General features: G+C 40.0%; 1 long non-coding RNA gene across 1 annotated transcript in view; it reads right to left on the reverse strand.

Annotated features, from left to right (window-relative positions):
- Window positions 1-20,204, reverse strand: part of LOC147755198 (uncharacterized) — a 26,920-nt gene continuing 6,716 nt past the window's right edge. The window contains exons 2-3 of the long non-coding RNA XR_015328913.1: window positions 3,458-3,577; window positions 1-2,253 (exon numbers count right to left, since the gene is read on the reverse strand). This is a non-coding gene — a long non-coding RNA (uncharacterized LOC147755198). The remainder of the gene's footprint in view (window positions 2,254-3,457; window positions 3,578-20,204) is intronic.

The raw sequence follows: 20,204 nt of genomic DNA on the forward strand, positions 1-20,204 counted from the left end.
TATACAAGTTAATAATATGATATTACGAAATCAGAGTAAACATAAAAATATTTGAACAGTTCGCTTTTTATTGATTGTCTCCCCCCTCCCGTGGTAGCTTAGTGGCTAATATATTTACCTGCTAGTCTTAGGGACACGTTGTGGTCTAACTTGAGGTCCATGCATAGACCAATGGCTTCCTGCTGGGAGCCAGTCATCTGAGGGAATACTTATTGGCGATAACAGACAAAAAAAACTCGAAACAAAAATCGTACGAATCTACTTGAGTTAATAAGCTTTTATTTTAAAAAAAAATGCATTGTTCCCCACATTTGAAAGATCTACCCTGGCCATTAGACAGAGTGCACTGTGAAACTCGCACACGGCAAAATGACTCACATCGGCTTCTTTTATTCTAATAGATTTTCCTTATCGCATCCGAGTTGAAAATGTTGGTCCCAAAAATGCTAATGTTTGATTTCATTTCCTAAGGCTAGTTGTAAAAGTCTTTGCTGCCGGGAGTTAGAAGGGGTGGCACAGGTTTTCGACCAAAAGGATTCAATAGCTTAAGCAGCCGCAATTAAACTTTCGAGGAGATTAGTGGCTGCGATACCGACTCCCCTTATGAAGTTCATTGCGTTCGTCCCTGTCAGGTGTACTATCAATTCCAATTCTGTAACCGTCGTTTGTAAAACTTGCTCTACCTGGAACCTATTAGCCTCCTAGGATTATATCACTAAGTCGTCCGCGCGCAGAATGTCTATAAATAACCCTCCTGGCTCTTAGAGAGGTCCTCCAACAAGATGGAAAATAAAGGTGGAATAAAGCTATCTTCCTAAGTCAAACCTGAGCTAAGCATCTGCGTGAAAAGTATTTTTTTCTTTCATATTCTCCGCCATGGCATGATTGGACCTTCCCCTCAAGGATCAATGAAAAAAAAACTGTATTTTTTCATTGTACCCATACGTAGGTATTTGTTAGATGGAGTCGTCCAACACGCCGTTAGAACATTTTTTGATTCTTTTTTTTTTTTTTTTTGTTTTTTTTTCTTTATTTTTTTTCTATATCTATTTTTTCTTATTTGACGAGCTGGTCACGAACACTGTCCGGAACGGCCGTTTCCCTGCTACATAGATTTCTGAGACATTAAATTCTACATTGTAAACCGTTTTGAAGGATATCGCCTTTTCCAACGCTGTTGCGAAGAATTACATTCTGTCGGTGATCACACAATGTTTCTCTACACTTATGAAAAATGAGAAAGTACACAATCTCTTGAAAAAGCTCCTCTTGATTTGTTTAATAGACACGTGGCTTACGGTATCAGTTAATTTGATCAAAATATCTGTACGTTCGAGGCATACATTATGGTAACACACCTAACGAGTAAGACCGTGAATGGATTTGGACCAACTGATTTTTTCGTCATATCTCGTTTTAAAAAAAAGCGGTGGAGCAATAAAGAGAAAAATACATTCTGATTTAGCGATGACTGAACTCACTACGGAATCAAAAAATGGTCAAAAAAGACATCAAATATATAACAAATCATAGGAGAAAGGCTCATTATTTAAGAAATCTGAGACTTTCCATAAAATTCTGCTATTTTGTTAATCGATTATGTACCACTAAGCATGCTTCAAATGACATGCTTCAAAATGGCCTAAGACCCAAGCCAGACGTCTTGGCAGCAGCAACCTAGAATATCGAGAATCGTATATTTGAAGAAAAAAAAAATTTATATTGAGTATAGTTTAAAATAAATTAAATTTCGAAATTGGTAAGACAACTAATTATATTTACAATGACAATTTAGTTTGCATCTATTTAGTTTAGGTTTTTAATTCTATTTCTAATTTAGTTCGTATTAGTAAGAGTCATAAGGATGATTTATAATCCACAGTTCAGGTATCTTAGTCTACCCTAGAAGGATATATTATGCATGCATCACAAAAAGTCTTTTTTTGGGTCTAAATCTGTAGGTTTCCTGGCTGTTCTGCTAGAACTGAAAAATACGATTTGACAATGATACGAATCATCGGCGTCGTACACAAAATGAATCTGCCTGATGTTAGCCTAGTAGTGTTCTGGCAATGATTTTAGGTGAACCCAATCATGCTCTCCTAATGAGAATGAATAGAACGGAGTTGAATGTAAGCAGTGACGTGATCACTGTAGACGTGGCAGACACGTACCTCTCTACTCAACGAATATCCTTATCCTGCTTATTTCATGTAGATTGTATAAGCACTCTTAATGGCATAAGGACGAAGACTGAAACAAAAGTGACAGCAACAGTTGGAACAGCTTGGCTCGGATCATGCTGGCACTACGGTACAACACAGCATTGTACACTGGTCGCGTGCCGTTGATGGCGCAATCTATGTTTGCACGCCGCCAATATGAAACGTACTACTATAGAACATTGCCTAATCCAACGGATCTGAGTTTTTCCCTACGTGAACAATCAGGCTTTCCGTATGAACCGAGCCACTGTGCTGCAGCATACCATTGTTTTGAAAGATGCAGATGAGACTTGCGAAATGCGAAAACTCTTATATATCTTATCGCGCGTGATACAGCTAGAGAGCAGAGTTTAACTTAAAAAACATATCAGAATGACACAACAGTAGGATCCAAGCTCTTCTGAGTTAATACTTGCTTTTCAAAACACCGGCTCGCAAATAACGTTCGGTTACGTTTGTCAATTCCTCCACAAGAATACTATCGAATATTTAATAGATATGGTCGTCGTAAATTTTTACTACCAGACACTGATTAATGTTTACATTGTAGTGTTCTGGAGAGTTAATTTTTACATAAAAAGGATTCATATCCTGGGGAATGCTACAGTATCTATTGAAATGGTGTGAGAACTTCAGATTGGCGTGCAAAGACAGACTCCTCTGTTATATAAGCATTTGACGTAAAAAAGGAGTTCGACGATCGGAAACCGGTTTATTTTTTTAATATTTATGCTATTAATCGATGATGCTGATGGTTGTTCTACTAGTACCTACTTTTAGTACTATTCGTATTAGTAGTGTAACTTTAGTTTAAGAAGGCTTGGCTGTTGCCTGATGCTGCTACAAACGGCAAGTAACGAAATTGTAAATGCAACGTATGCATTACGGCAAATAGTTTAAACTTGGTATAACACAGATTACTTTGAGTTAAACCTGTTTGATAATCTCTGGTATTTCTGGAACTGCAAACTCAAAAATTTAAATAATCGACTGAACTTAAATACATAGCCAATAGTTACACTGAAATTACAATGGTGCCAGGGCGATTATTTGCACTATACCCTAGCGAAACGAAAAAGAAGCATTATTTATTCCGTTTTAGTTTCAGCGTATATCGTTGGACTATATGGAAGTTTATTAGCTTGAATGCTGTTACATTCTAAAGGGCTATTTGATGTACAAGTTTTTCTTTTATTATACAATATCATATATGCAGTATTAAGCAAGCTTACCATGGAGTTAGATTCTTCGTATCACTGTCGGCGACGCAATTAGCGGATACACTTTTTACAAAGAAGTTATTTGGGTTTTATCCTGACAAAAGCCGTCCAAAGTTGATGTTACAGCAATTCCTAGAACAGTAACCAAGTTTAATCAAATAAACTATTCTTTTATTTAAAGAGTCAGTATCCTAAGACAAAGTAATTTTATCCCATACACTGAGAAAATTAAAAAAGTTAGATCTAAATCACCGTTTCAAGTTGTTTTGTTTACACATAGTCAATTCAACGTCTACCCTTCCGCTAGTATCGATACCATCTACGTTCTGCCTATTATGCTAATGGTCATCGCCCTAACATACGGCTTTCAGGCCACAAATTCTTGATAGCGTATGTGACCTCCCGATTCTGTATATGGACATGTATAATATTCTTGCGCTCTTATATCAGACCAAATTCGAAATTCAATATTCCATCATTCATGCTAACTGGCTTGTAGCAACTAAACTGGGTGAAAATAAGCTTAGGTATTAAAATTAAAGACATGCTTTAAGTATTTCTGTTGTAAAAGCATTAACATAGGTATTGAAATAAGGCTATAATTATCAAGTCCATCCTAAAAACCTTATCTATGACTATAGTATGCTCCAAGCGGTTTTTTGTTGATTAAGGTTTTGCAAATTACACGTAGATATGCCATACGTATTTTTAACTCACTTCTGGTCATTTCAAGGCGGGACCCTTTTTTACTCAAGCTCCGCATTTTCAGTGTTTGGGTTATAATTTTTTAAAACATTGTGTGCTAAATGCCAGTTTCGGCCACAAAGCTTTCACCTGAAAAGCTGGCTCGATTGTGGCATTACGTTCTTGTGTTTCGAATTTTGATATTTATTCGCTGGAAGTATCGGAACATCATTTCGGTATTCCAATCACCGTCCCTGAATCGTTCACAGCGTTCACGTATCGTTCTTTCGCTTAAGGTTTGCAGGCTTAATGTCTTCACTAATCTTCAACAAATTTCGGTAACGCTGTGGCCTTCGAGGAACCAAGTGAATGTTGATTTTTGAGACGAAATGTGCCTTTCTTTCTAAACTCATTTCTTCTAGGAGACAACCGATTTCTGGATACAAGTTCTAGGAGACTATGATATTTGGCAAATCCGTCTGCTAATAGCGGTTAGTTCAAACATTATTCAATTTTAAAGTCCACCACTGTATCCACTTGTCACTCTCAAAGTGGAAAGTCTAAAAGATTTGGATGTATATACATATAACGTGCTGCCATAGGATGACAGTAGTAGTAGCTACGAAAAGCGAATAAGCTTTTAGCGTTTTTACGTAGCTAACGTTTAAGCAAATCAGCCCGTTTCTACTACACTAGATAAACTATAGCCGTGCCCATTTCCGTTTCGTGCCACATAGTTCATGTCGGGCGGAGTCAATTTTTTTTCGTAGGCGACGATACGGGACGAACCATATTAATGAATCGTTCAGTAAGGCCTTTGTTGCCCTATTGCACACGCGCTATTATACCAACTCCACCCGAATTGCACTGTCTTCAGCTTTAGACTGACATTTGACGTGGCAGTTAAGCAGAAACAATCGACAGGTGCGCACAACTATTTAATACAAAAAAAACATCGATGTCAAGAGTTGCTTGAGACCTATTTTTATTTGGTGTTTCTATTGCTTTCGACTTATCAGTGTGCAGACAATTCTTGAATGTTTCACGTTTGTGCTACTGCTAAAAGAGTGACTAATATTGCTGAACACTTGTGAGGCTTGTTTAATTTGGTTTCCCCAAATTTGAAAGAAAAACTAGAAAAGGGAACCATTACTTTTTCCCTTTGTATTTTCAGGAAGCTGTTGAAATATTCATGCTTAAATGGTACTGTAATAATTGTAATAGTATTATATACTATGTCTTTGAACATGAGCTAACAAGCTGATAAAAACAACAAAAAAAAAACAACAAAAGTTACTCTTTTTTGAAGTACTCCCTGGCCAAGGTACACTTGATTTGTCAAAAAGTACAGAAATTATCCCGTTTTGATACTTAAAAAAATTTGATTTCTCTAGCTACAGCAATTTTTGGGATAACGTGTGTGCAGCATTTTTTAGAATGCAATGGATACCGTCTTCATTTTTTATAATTTTGTTGTAAATAGCTTGAAAAAGTTTAATATTTCGTATTAGAAATCTTCAGCGTTGCTTCTGTAATCGATTGGCTGGAAAGATGGAAATAAAACAGTGATAGTGTTAAAGCGATGCAGGGTAGAAGCATTGTACGTTGGAATCGAAAAATTATAAGTACAAAGGTTTACATAATATCTAGGCATTTTACACTCGTGCCGATTAATATTGACATCATAACATTAGCCCTTTTATTTTTTACATAGTACTGTTTCTGTTTATAACACATCGTACGTCAGCGGAACACGCAGTGGAAGGGGCAGGTGACATCTGTGGGTTTCATATACTCTTGTAGATTCTAGCCAGCTTGTTTTTTCCGTCGATAGGAAATCCCTTTAAGGTTTTCTACCGTCATAAACATAGCGCTTCGCTTGATTGACTTGAGAGTGGAGTTCACTAAGGGTCCACCAAAAACAAATTTCAACGTGACTCGGTAACAGCGAAATTGCCTCACGAGCACGCTTCGAAGTTGTTCGAGCGCCACACTGATCGAAAAATGATAACAAGCAGCAGTTATATATGCCACGTATAACTGTTGACAGTTGACATCATTCGATATGTGTTGCACAAGTCGATGGCTATACTTTATAGCCATTAACACATTCCTCTACATAAGAAAATCGCTATTATAAGTAACGAACATTTTATATATAAATAAATTCTTGCAGAAGCGCTTAGACCCAACGCAGCCTGCATGGCTATTTTGGATTTGCCATGGCATAAGCAAAGCGTATATTCGTTTTAACGAACAACAGTGATAAAATCAAAAACACCATATAACTAAATAGATATTGCATTATGATCCCTCACGATGCTTATTAACGGGGTCGAAAGCCAAACGGTTACTTACAACATCTTCGCTACTTCCTCATAGTTACAGATGATATTACTGTGTTCATTTCTCCGCACCTAGTTTTAGTAAAAATGGAATATGGTTATTTAGGCAAGTGCCTCGCGTCACTGCTATAAAAGTTGCTGCCTCTACATGGAGGTCTGAAAATGATCCGAAAGCTGACAACGTTACTGTCTGTGATTGAAAACAGGTACTTTTTTAGCCGGAAGCCGTAGCAATCAGCAGTTGAGAACTGTTTAGCCTTAACGAGACGAAATTAACCATTCGCGGAAGATAGTTTCTGTTTAAATTATTATAACTCTATCGCGTGTGCTTAAAAATGATTTTAGAGCAATTCATCATCAAATTCAATTTGACAAGGTAATGTAAGCATTATTAATATCTGTGTAATTATATGCTAACGACTTCCGCCTTATATTACAGCTACGAACACTTAACGGTTAGTTTAACGTCACTACTCAGAGCTTTTCTCTGAGACCAGAATTGGTATCGTACCGACGACATCGAAAAACACAATTTGACCCATCGCCACAGTCGCCAATCGTTTCGTTTTTCACCTACAAGACGTTCAAGAATTGCAATCTTAAGTTATACGGACTCTCCAACAAAAGCAACATACTTTCAAACAGTATTAGTTTCTAAATAAAAACATTCAGTTATCGTTGTTACAAAAGCTGATGTTTGACCTTCAAATATTGAATATCTACGTGAAGTTGTTAAGGCATAAGTTATTCACGTAAGTAGAGTAATCATTCTCATTCATAATAAAGCCTAAGATGTCAAGTCCAGACAATCCTTTATCGAAGAAGACACAGATGAATGACAGTATATACAGAAACGAACTATAACTATCTATTTCTAAAATAAATAGCTTGTGGAAGCTTAAGACCAATCGTTGAGTTCGATAGAGCCAGTTTTGCATGGCTAACTCCTACACTGTAGTATACTCGACGTCTTATAATCTGGTGGCACAGCTGCGGAACCGACAACATCCTCCACTGAGCCCTCCATCACTGCACAGACGAATAAAAAAATGCTGTGCTTTGCTGCAACGAATCAAGAAAATAGGCTGAGGGAGTCGAGCTTTGGCTTGCATGATAATCAGAGCCAGAGCATTATCCGGTAAGAAGACTAACGAGGCACCCTCTGAGATCGCGCTGGTAGGATGTATCTCAGAGTGATGCCAGAGGCTGTTATGTGGCAGGGATTCAAGGATAAGCTTACAGTACGTCTTTAGCCAAAGGAGCTCAGGTTGTCCGAGAAGTTCTCCAACTTTGTCGGGACCCACGAAAAACGTTTAGGAACTTCGTGCAGACTAAGCAATCAATACTCGACGAGTCCGGAGCACTCTTGCACTTTAGCTGGTAGCATATGAAGTTTGTTTCTTTTATTAACTTCATCGCGGCGTCGTAGTGACGTCACATATAAAACTAATATGTCTGGTCCGGGGCTACACGGAGAAGTGTGACCTGTCTAAAGGATTTCAATGTTAGTCTGAACACGATGGAAGCAGATATCCAATATATGCAGGGGATGCGCAGAGAAGGAGCACAGTAGAGTACGCTATTTGTGGTTGAGTTGAAAATACGAAATTCATATGAAACACAGTGTCGCTTGAGTGGCTCCCTAAGTTCCACAGGCATGAAAATAATCAAACATCAATATTGAACTGATTAACAGGAAGAAGAAATATATGATCGACCGACTCGACCACTCCTTTAATATTGATTTTCAGGTAGCTGCTTGTTTGGAAACGGTAGCTATACAAGCGGGTGTCTTTTAAGTAATTGTGATCATTATTCTTTGCAACCTTCTCTGCTCAAGTCCTTTTTACAAGGCGATAAATTTAGTGCTTTATGCACACTACCGAGGACTATGATACTTTTGTCTTCAGGGCTGTGCCGAACTCCCGATCGATGGCTAAACTTGGCCTGCCAAGATGGTTACCAACTGACACAACCTGCTCTTAAGCTTCACCCCGAAACAGCCAGTCTTCAGTTAGCGGTACTTTAAACTGAATGGACGCGCATACTTAATCAATTGGTGCGGAATGTTTACGTCAGGTTCTTCATATCTAAACAAGCCTAGTTCATTCCATTCAAGCCATTTACTGCTATTCTCTGCGTCATTTTCTGAACCTGATCGTGAGGCTTCGTCATATACTACATTCTCGATAGCTGTTATTTGGCCTACAATTGAAGGAACACGGTCCAATTTGCCTCAAGTTACTGCCTATACCACTTAGGTTTCGGATTTCGTTGTGACGAGGGTCCTGGTGGCAGTAAATGCGTATGTTGCGTTCGATTAGCAGACGTCCCATATCCAAAGTAAACCTCATGAAGTAGGCCAGGCTTCCTTTGAGAAAGACTGGTAGGCTTTTTAATCCTAGAATCCTTCTTAGCTGCCTATTTACAGTACCATCGATTCCAGACACTCATCCGCGCTGGTTCAAGAGCAAGAAGAATCAAGGAGAATTAATATATATCGTCTTTCAGTTTGAGGTCAAAACAAATATACTGGTCTGAAGATGTCTTCCCAATGGAGTGAAGGTCAGTCTGGAAGCCTGTGATTATCTGGATGTGGTTGTAGTAAGCTATAATGCTATACTGACAGAAGCACTTAGGACTCTTACGCTAAAAGTTTTTCTTGGAATCGCAAACTACTTTTACTAGCAATATCAGATTGTTCGAGATCTCTCCATAACTTTGATATTTTTATTCACTGTATTTAGTTTAGATAATCTTGTACCATCGTCCCGTTTAGATTTTAAAGTAAAATTCCTGTCAAGAAGAGTACAGCAGTATTACTTACTGCGCATTAGACCTGTATGGTGCTGAGCGACCTATGCGCTGTGTTCTTCGGACACGTCCCGGTATGTTTTTTTGTTATCTCAGGCGGCGCTCTATTGGCGCTACAAAGAAAACAATTGGTTCTGCTGTCGAAGCAATTAGCTTACAAAAACCCTGTTTTGTTGGGCTACGTATGTTATGAAAGGTGGTTCTTGTAGCTGTGGCTGAAGCCTTTTTCTGCATTCCCATCAATTTTTTGTCGAGGAATGCTCCAAGAAACCTTGCTTTCCAGACAATTTGAGTTTGCACTCACCCAGTGTTATGAGGCCAAGGGTGTTTCCTATGAGTGTCCTACCAGCGTTTTCCTATGCGAATGATTGCGCTCCAGTGTCGTGCTTAAGAATGTTCGGTATGAACATATGCAATATATACTCACAATTCAACAATACCAAATGAATAATAAATTTTCCAGCAAAATCATTTTCAGCGACAAGGCCTCGCGATTATGATTTCGTAAACAAGAAGTGATACATGTTGAAAGTGCGTCTCAAACGTATCACTGTTTGGTGCGAATTTCGGGCTAGAGGTATAATTGAGTCATTTTTCTTCAAATACGCTGCAGTAAACGCATAAATAGTTAATAATGAACAGTATAATTTAGTTTTTATGCCTTAGATGGTGGTATGGATCTTGAAAACATGTGGTTCCAGCAGGTATCGTTTACGATACATCACGTGAAAAAATAGCATTAATGCGCAATACATATTCTAATCTCCCGTTTAACCGATACGAATCGGCCGTTTTGGTTGTAAAATTTGATGCCTGGAAACTTCTTTTTATAAGATTTTTTTCGAATAAAAGTTTAATATTAACAAACCCTACGACCACCAAAACGTTGAAGGAGAACATTACCCGCTGCAATTTAGGCGCAGCTACGTCAAGCAATGACTGTAGATAGCGTCAAAATGATACTCTTCAAAATTTGCTGATAATTACAAAAATAAATATGCTTTAATAGTAAAAAAAATAAGAAAACAATAATAAAAAATAATTAAAAAAAAATTTAATTTATATGAAAGTTAATCGCGTTACATCACATGAAACAAAATTAGTAAGGTCTCGCATACATAAGACGCATAATAAGTAGACCCAGTAGATCATACGGGTTACGCGATGATGGCTGACAAACTGACACTTCCATTAAAAATGGTCTATTAGATCAACGAAATGAATAAAAACTTCTTTATATCAACTAGATAAGCCTATCAATTAAATTAATTACGCAAGATCTAAGAAGTTGCACTTACGAACACTTGATACGATACCCGTCCTTTCTAGATTTTTATTTGTGGATGCAGCAAGTGAGAATGGCATCCGGCGCAGCAGCTTTTCGGATAAACATTTTCGTGATCATCTGAAACATGTGCTCAGTCAGCTTTTTGCATCGTGAGTGCACAGCTGTCGGTGATAGCCGTCTTGATCGATGTGGTTCCGCTTAAGGTAGTTAACGATCCGTCGAACCACGTCGCATTTTCCGTCACGACAATGTCAAAGCTCTCGAAAAAGTATTGCACAGTTTCCAGTGTCTGCATCACGGCATTCGACGCCGCCCGTTTCCGCGAGTTGAACAAAACGGATGCAATAGTCGATCAACATTAAAACCTGTAAAGCATTATTGTTCGTCTAAAATCTTATTTCGACCACCGGCAGACCTCACACTAAACCAGTACGTTTGAAGCTCGCGTCGTAAGTTTAGGTCCAATACAAATGCTTCATTACGTTGATCCCTGAGTGGCACAGGGTTATGGCTTCTTCCACTTGAAGCAATGAAATGATCCGATAGGCTAGGCCATACTTAAGCTTTTATACTGCGATGAATCTCTTTCTTCAGCGATTACCTTGGACAGTCCAGTAAGGTCAGAGCGAATTTTAGGAGAAGGTTTGTCTTGCCTTTCAGCTATTATAAGGCAATGTTTTCGGTCACAACCTTGAAGCCTCACCTTATCGCCTACACAAATACGAATTTTTTAAAGGCGCAAACTACCACAAAGCACTCTCGGAAAAGTGGCTCATAGCTCGGATCCACTGCCGTCCGCTTATAACTTGTTTTCAGATCCTGCCCACAGAAATAGTTTTTTTTTGTAATTCTGTACTGCAACAACTAATGGGTCCAAACAAAATCTTTCGTACTAATGAGGACGTACAACGCACTCGTGAATCGTGTGGGAGTATATACCACTGGTAATAGGATACTAGGCCCAAGAATTTTTTTTTTAACTCCTTAATCAATGCCGGGGTGGACAGAGCTTTTGCTTGAACCTTCTAGAGATAGGAAAAATCTTAGCAGCCGCAATTTGGCCTAGATACACCATTTCCTGAGTTGTAAAAGTGCATTTCTTTGCTTTCATACGCAAGTCAGCAGAATCGATGACCGCTAACGCTTGCGATAGACCTACATGAATTTCGAAGTTAAATAAACAGACTATAACATCGCTGAGATAGGCAAAAGCCAACCGATACTTAAGAGCCCCAATAACCTTGTCCGTCAACCCCTGGAATGTCGCGGTGTACGTCTGTGGGATCGACTGGCATGTGCTTGAGCTCGTAGGGCCCCCTTAGTGCAGGATGCTGTCTTTTAATTGTCTGGGTGCATGCTGATTTGCCAATACCCGCCATTAAGGTTTAGCGTACGGTGGCGAGTGCCGGCCAGAGCATCGACAGTGTCATCGATGTGGGGCAGCGGGTACACGTTCCGCTTCATGGTGAAGTGCAGCCTGCGGTAGTCGACCCAGAAATGTACCGTCTCGCCTTTTCTCCTCATCAGACGTCTGCCATGAGCCGGCAGTCGTATTCTTTTTGTTCGCAGTCGACGCCAAGCATGATCATCTACATGGCTTGTCTTGCTACTCAGAATTCGATTCGTTGTCCCGTTTACCAAATGCTGGAAATGACAAAGCTTCTACTGGCTGAATGCGATTCAAGTGGTATCACGCATTCACTTATATACAGATTTTGGTTGCATTTACAAAGCATCATCACAACATACCAGCGGGACCCGCGAGCTTCGCTCTGCGCCTATTTTGCTTTTAACTAATTTAACTCATCTGATTCCTTGATACTACACTTAGTACAACGCAAACTATAAATTAAGCCAACGTCGAAGTTGCCCTGCTCTATCTAATTCGTTACGATCTCATACTTATTCTTGTAGCCTGATCTAATATTAATAATCATAATAAGCCGAGGGACTTGGCCAACTTTAAATTTGCCTCGCTCATCATATGCTGGCTTTTAATACATACCTAAAACATAATCACACTTTGACTCTGTTTCCATGAATTGACCGTGAGCTTACTTATGGGTGGCGCACGTAAATCACGATGGCTTAGCGCCGATTGTCAATACATGTTGCATTTTATGAAGTCGGCTAGTTTAATAAGAACGTTACCAAAACTCGAAAACTTTAAATTTTCCTTCAAAAATTAAATTTTCTTTTTAAATATCTAGACACTGAATAGTGAGTAGCAGTTGGCGCTGTTTCGGAAACGTCACTAAAGCTTCAGAGTTTTTTTTTATCTTTTTTTAATAGTAAATAGTCGCACATATTAAACTAAATGAAGATATAATAAACATTTCATTTATACCTTGGTTGGCATGCTCATTTTGTTTCTGCGATTTCACCAAAACAGTTTTTTCAATTTTCTTTTAATTATTTTTTGTTATAAATTGTTGTTATACTCGTTATATATTCAACATATTTTTTTGACATTTTAGCATTATTCTTTAAGAAGTCATGGAAGCTTTTTTTACGAACGCTGACTTTACATTTGCCGTCCCAACTTTCCCGTTGACCTTACTGAAAATTCGCTTCAAAACCACTCGAAAGCAGCTCAAGACATGCTCTCATCGTCTGCTGTTTGTTTACGATCAATCGAATTAGCATCATGCTGTACGAAGAAAAAAAGCAAACTCTTTGCTTTAGGAGGAAAGTAATTAGACAACCGGCTTTATTTTCCGCGCAGGTTTCCTCAAACTTAAGGGACTCAAAGAAACGATTCAGCTGTTAGGAGAAAAAATTCGTGGCGCAGTTTGTCTATTATAGTGTGCTGGAATAAGCTCATTTGCTAAAATCATCACCCTAGTAACCTATGTAAGCTCCTACGTAAGATTAATCTGTTGTTACAGTAGAATTCTCTGCATACTCCAACTAAATAAGCAGGAGTCTCAGTAGCAGTACGTTGTTAATGTACATTGAATAAGGAAGGACAGAAGAGGCCATATAACGCTGGGTATAAGAATATGGAGGCCCGCAGAGCAGGGAATGCCTACAGTGACCCCTAGTACGAATCTGCGGAGTAAAAAGGTCTCGTAAGATAAATAAAAAATAGAAACCAGATTACTGGCGGAATGAAGAAATTCCTCAGAGTGGAGCAGCAGATAACCGAGTTCCGACAAAATTTATATGAGTTAGAGCCGACAACAACCTAGCCGGCCTCCAAGAGGCTATCAAATATTTTAGACGAAGAAAAGCGGCATTTATGATAGACATCACACACGGCAAAAAAAAACTGCTGGAAAAACTTTCAGCACGAAACACAAGATGATCCATGGGTTCGCTCCTCCAAGCTCGTAAAAGGGAAAGTGGACATGATGAAAAAGTATATTCTGTCAAAAAGAAAACGAGAACGCTAAAATCTTTGTTTCCATTTCACCACCCTTTTGAAGTTGAGCTTACAGGCGCGGATTCGAAGGAAGAAACCTCACCCGTTACTAGGAAAGAGGTATTAAAGGCAGGAGAACATATCAAAACGGGTAAAATGCCAAGTTCTGACGGGATTGTGGCCGCAGTTACAAGAAGTCTCCACTAAAGACTCCTTTAATATCGTCACTGTAGTTGCTACGCAGATTCTTAGCTCAAACCGTTTTCCACCGCAGTGAAAAAAAGGTGAGGTCGGCTCACCACTGAAGGTGAGAACTCCTACAGACCTATATGCCTGTTAAGCACTCAGGCGAAATATATAGAGGCCATTATAAAGCAAAGCTCAAAAACTTAACCAAAAAAGATATGTGGCGGCTGAGAGTTTTCTGGAAACATAGATCGGTACTGACAGCTTCTGATAGGGCTTTTAGGTAAGTTAAGAAGATGCAGGACAGTTCGACTAAAGCAAAAGACTTCTCATGTTCCTTCTAGGTGCTAAAGATGCTTTTAATGGCCTGTCATAGCGGACAGTGCGCGCTGATTTGAAGGAAGGAAAATTTCCCTCGAATTTAGCTCCTCTGGTCCCAGACTATTCGTAGGACAAATTGGTAATCAATAGACAACCTATATTCTCTATGGCAGCAGAAATTCCATAAGGGTCTTTTTAGTGCATCCCAGCATATGATTTGGTGCTAAGGCTAAGCAATCTTCCTTTGGAAATGCAAATTATTGCATGTGCATATGACGTCGCTGCTACGGTTTTAGCCTAGACGGCAGAGAAACTTCAGAGAACAACAGATCGGACTCTAAAATAGATCTTGATATAAATGGGAGAACACGGGCTACCTTTAGCTTTTGTGAAATCAGTTGGAATACTACTTATCAGTAGGAAACAATCCCAGCCCCTTAGATTCATTTTAGTCCAGGAAAGAATCTGGACCAACGGCGAGACACCAGGGCATCCAATAAGATCATGCAAGGAAAAGAGTGCACCACATCAAGTAAGCCGTGACTAAGACGACCAAGGCTTTCATGGAAATCGCCAAAAACTACTAAGTATCCACAGCACATGAAAAAGAAAGTAGAAGCTTTTAACGCGACTAACAGTGTCGATTGTGCTCTTCGGAGCACCTACTTGGACATAACCGAAACCCATGGAAATCACGGTCAAGAAGCTATTTAGAAATGCCAGCAAAACGGCAGTAAGGGACATCGTCTCGGACATAGAATCTTGGATTGCGTGTCCTGTGCAGAGTTCAGTTACTAATTCACGGAGATTTTCACGCGTCACAAAGCACTAGAGAAGAACACATAAGATTGTCTCGTAGAACTGTCACTAGGAAATGCCATCAGAAGGTTGGTATTATTCATTATCCGATTGCGACAATATTGAGGAATAAGTGAGACTCTTGTGAAGAAGATCTTGAAAAAAAACGGCTCGTTACGGCTGGTCAACATGGCAGACCATGCAAAGGACGCACACGGGTAAGAAGTCATGCTCCCGTGCGGAAAGCTTGCTTGTCTGGGAAGATAAGTGAATCTGACCAGGTGTTGCTAGCCAAACCCTCGTATCAATCTGTACTACTGTTCAGTGAACCTCTAGGCTGATTCGGTGTGAACCTTGAGAAAGAAATTGAGAATTGGCATGTATTGGTCTCAACGGAAATGAATCCAACTAGCGGTCCTGACCCTCACATTCGGCGCACATAAAATAGACATTGTGCTCCGGTAATGCTGGTCGTACGCAGACTCTATTATTTAACTATTTTATAGAAAGGGAGACCTACAAATACGACTGAGAGCATCGTAGAATTGGCCGTCGCTGATAACGAGTTCTGCGAAAGATATGAGAGCTTCAACTATAGTTTGACTTTGTGCTTTGTGGATGGTCGCTGCGAAGCAAAGCTGCGTTTTGAATAAAGTGAAAGTAACTCGTAGGAACACACGATCTCATACGTAAATCGGTCTACGCTGATTCTGGCAGCAATAAGATGTGCAAATCGTGCACGACCATGCTGGTGCCGTTTAAGTTAAATTTGCTCATAAAAACATTCGGCATGCCTTTATTGTCTAGGAAAATATGTGGTCGAGGTCCAGAGATCTCAAGGCTGTCGAGAAAATTGAGTCAGCGTTATCCATCCGATTGACTACCTTCTACTTTGTCGCTTCCCCAAAAACATATCGATGCAAGAGTTATGAATATTTCGAACCATTTTATTCCTGGGTACTAATGTACGTGTTGTTGAGAGAAGGTTTTTCGCGTTTCGAGCGAAAAACGTCTGTAGATCTCGTTGATGCATTGCAAGTTGTTAAGTGTTGTTAAGCGAAATGGATCAGCTATATTCAAATTCTTGTCAATGCTGCATAGCGTGCTTTCAAAGACTTGGATAAGGGTCTTGGAACGCAAGAAAGCAATGCGATTGTCAGGCATCAAGCTCGCGGTGAGGCCTAAAGAAGCCACTGCAAGTGCCAGTTCTTCGTCAGCACGTTTTTTTTTGTGAAAAGTAAATTAGTGAGGAAGGTTTTGCCTATGCGCCTAAAGTCCTCTGAGCGTCGTTTGTGTTATTTAGCAAGCTTATATTGAAATTGCTCAGTAATCTCGACATTCATATTGATCTCTGGATGCTGTCTGGGCACGGAAAGTTAAAGTCGCGCAAGATATTACTACAACACGTCGGCTGACTCTGAGGGTACATCAGCACTTCACCATGCTGCGCGTCGACGATTGAGAACGTTATGTTGGCACGTGCATTATATAGAAAACCTTTTGCTATTGCATTCTTATGCATGGTCTACGAACAATGCGGGTCAATTAGTTCGCCCGTCATTAAGGAGACTACATATAGATTTTAAATTTCTTGTCAAATCTCTGTGGTGTGAAAATCCAACATTGTTTGATCCCCAATGTTCGTCGTCGAAAAGAAGCCCTGTGTGTAAGTAGGCGCCGTTAAATATGGCAAGATAACCTGCGCTAGTTGCTTTTAATACATGGAACGGTGTAAGTCCACGGATGTAGTGGAGTAAATGACCTGGGTAATGGGTATTCATCATCGTCGATGACGTTAGTGTGGCTTCCATGTGTAGTTGCTCGGTGAAACTGTTGATTGCATTAAATAAAATGTCGGTTTTGCAACTCGCTTTCCACCGCCGCGTTGGCAAGGTGCTGTTGCTACAGGTGGCCTGCCTGGTACGGACAGTTATACGTATACTAATAGAGTGTGGAAAATTTCCTATTGTGGGTTCCCTGTTACTGAAAGTGTTAGTACTGAAGTTAGTAGTAAAATGTACTGAAGATTGTCGGTGTGATTCCAAAATGACTTGGAATATCTGCCGCACGTGGATAGGGCACAGGTTGGTTGTCGGGAATATCTTGGTAGCGGAGAACGAGGTGCTAAGGTGTTATGAAAGGTCCGCGGCAGTCCTAAAGGATGACTCCTACTCTGTCCGCTCTTTGTGCGTTATAAACACCTTCAACATATGCTCTCTTTTTGCTTTGGTGGAGCAAATGACTATGATCACAACTTGTAGCATTTCAACGATGGCGTAGGATTCGAAATGATTCATAACGTGCAGTTGGTGTTAATTAAAGACTGGGAGGGCGTCGTAGGACTTTTGATCGGTTTACAGCTGGGCGGAGAATTAGTTCCATCAGCGGTAAGTGAACTGTTCATTTCGTGTGCACCAAATCTGTAATTGTATCATAACGGTCGGATCGCAGTTGGTGATTATTGTTGGACGCGTCAAGGCTGCGTGTCTCCTGGAATAAAAAGCGCTCTCAGTCGGTAAAGAATCCGTGTCCGGCTCCTGCTGTAGTTGAGGATGAGTGCATATTGATGTGGGTGGTCCGGACGCAGACCATCAAGCGGTCGTGGTGGGATGTAGCTTGGGCACGGCTCGAAGAGGCTAGTGGGCAAGACTCTAATGCTAATGACTGCCTGGACTTTCTTCTCAGCCCGGCCTTTAAGGACAGAAGCTTTGGACCAAGGTCGCCTCGGCATTGCGGCGCAGGCGTGTAGAAAATTACGACTCGCTCGCAGTTGTCCACGACAGTAATCCGTTAGGATCAGTTAAAGCGGCGCGGATGAATTAAGGGTAAAGGAAACATGTTCACGTCACTTAAACGCAGCACGATTTTTCATGTCACATAATTCAAGTACATGGACACAGAGCTTTACTCTCAATACATCTGTCAACGTTCGACGGGTACCGTATCCAGTGATTGCAGCAAACAAATGTAACGTTAGAAGTGAGGAAACCACTAATCTTCTAGGAGCGAAAAAATATGCCGAGTGGATACATTTGATGATGTATCAGCGCTGATAATGTTTATGGTCATCATGGCGCTGGTTATTTTTAACCATAAAAAACGAGAAAGAAGTGAAATCAAGTATTACCTTTAGGGTCAAAAATACTTGTCTAATCGGCCCCATCTTCTGCGTTTATTTTCCCAAGGTGAAACTATGTGACCGAAAAAAATCAGTCCTATCAATCCATGCTGGGGAGTCGATTTGAGTAGGACAAAGCCAGCGACAGAAGATCTTTGGTAGTTGATAGATAAATAAAGTATAATACTCCACAATAATAACAAAATATATATTTCAACAGAATCGTGACACTCAACAAACGACTAACGCAGCAACCTGATATGAATCGAAAGGTCGACCCGAAAGAATAATCACAATAATGGAAATAATAAACAGAAAGACCTTTTTTTTATTAAAGACAATCTAAATATATGTATGTATTAATTCCAAGCCTCGTGCATAGGTATTTTGCCGGAAATTTGGGACTGGTGTTTTATTTAACTCAATTGCTTTTGTCTTTAGGAGGCTTTCTAGAGCGGGTCTTGGTTTACTGTCTATAGATGAAGAGGATTTCTTTATTTTTCATATTGCCCATCAAACAAATAAAGCTCTGGTGTAATTCGCTGATGTCACACCAATGTTAAGTAAGGTTCCCTGCTTTCGCGGGGTAACCCCCTGCTATTACGCTTGCCTTGTTTATGGGTATTTTGTGTATTAAATTTTCTGGCGTACGATAACCCGTTTACAAACGATTCATTGGTTTCATATAAAAGATGAGGCTGGCCGAGTTAAAGTAAACTAGAACAACAGTAATATTAAAGAGTGCTAAGACGCCTATACGCGTTTAAGTAGCGAGGCGCAGGCACTTGCCTTTTTAGGTGTCATTTGTTTCGTGTCTACTTGTTGGCAACGAAATCAACTAAACACAGTTCATTCAGAACTCAGAAATGGCGTGACCATGCAAAGATCCATTCAGGGGAAGAAGGTTCTGCATCAAAGATATATCAAGAGCTGCTGCCAACCTATACATCGTAATTTGCAAACGGCTTACTAGAGGTACTCTAGCACCTTCGGGCCTAGAAATTCAGGAACAAAGGCAGAAAGAACCGATACGGACCAAGTCGCGTGTTACTAAACTGTGAGACAGCTCAGGCAGACCTAATCACAGCTGCTCTTCGGAGAGTCGACAGTAGCTACAAGCCAAACCATAGACTCGATGCAGATTCGCAAGATTAAAAGTAAAAATAGTGCAATAAGACTGCGAGGATATCTCTTTGGTACGGTTATTAGCTGATGCTATCATTGGAGTAATTGACGTTTCAATATTAACAGAGATATAGGCTAAATCATCGATTACGCTTCCACAGTTCTACGCAACCTGTTCAACGCTTAGGTCCACGCAGTGAAAGTCTAGTTCTGAAGACAGTTATGCTATTCTTAACAGAGGAGTAGCTATGTATGTGCTCCCTATGGGATACGAACGAGATGGAGAGGGTGCGATACTGCGCTCTTGTGAGTGCTGATATGCCTACAAAAGTGGCAGGCAGCTTCAATACTAGAACAGTCACGTTCCAAGAAAGTCTGAAAGAAATCAACTTTGGGATTGTCCTGGACCCAAAATTTTCAACACTATATACAAGCTACGAGTTTAGTAACAGACGTATTTGCAACGAATATCTACAGCAAGAAAACTCATTTCGTAAAAGTTTGCTACTGATGCTACACGTTCCTGTCGGCATAGAAGCTAGTCAAATGCTCGGATGCATCTTTCTTCAAGAACCTAGTATCGATAGCCGAAAGTTAGATCCCAGCAAACTTCAGAAAAAAAACCCCATCGTCTTCCTTTAAGCGGAAGTTCTAAAAGTAAAGTTGTACTATTATTATATTTTCCGACGGACAGATTGTAGTGGAATCCTCCATGT

Source organism: Varroa destructor, unplaced genomic scaffold (genome assembly GCF_002443255.2).
Source record: "Varroa destructor unplaced genomic scaffold, Vdes_3.0 BEIS01000005.1, whole genome shotgun sequence".
Lineage (NCBI taxonomy): Eukaryota > Metazoa > Arthropoda > Arachnida > Mesostigmata > Varroidae > Varroa > Varroa destructor.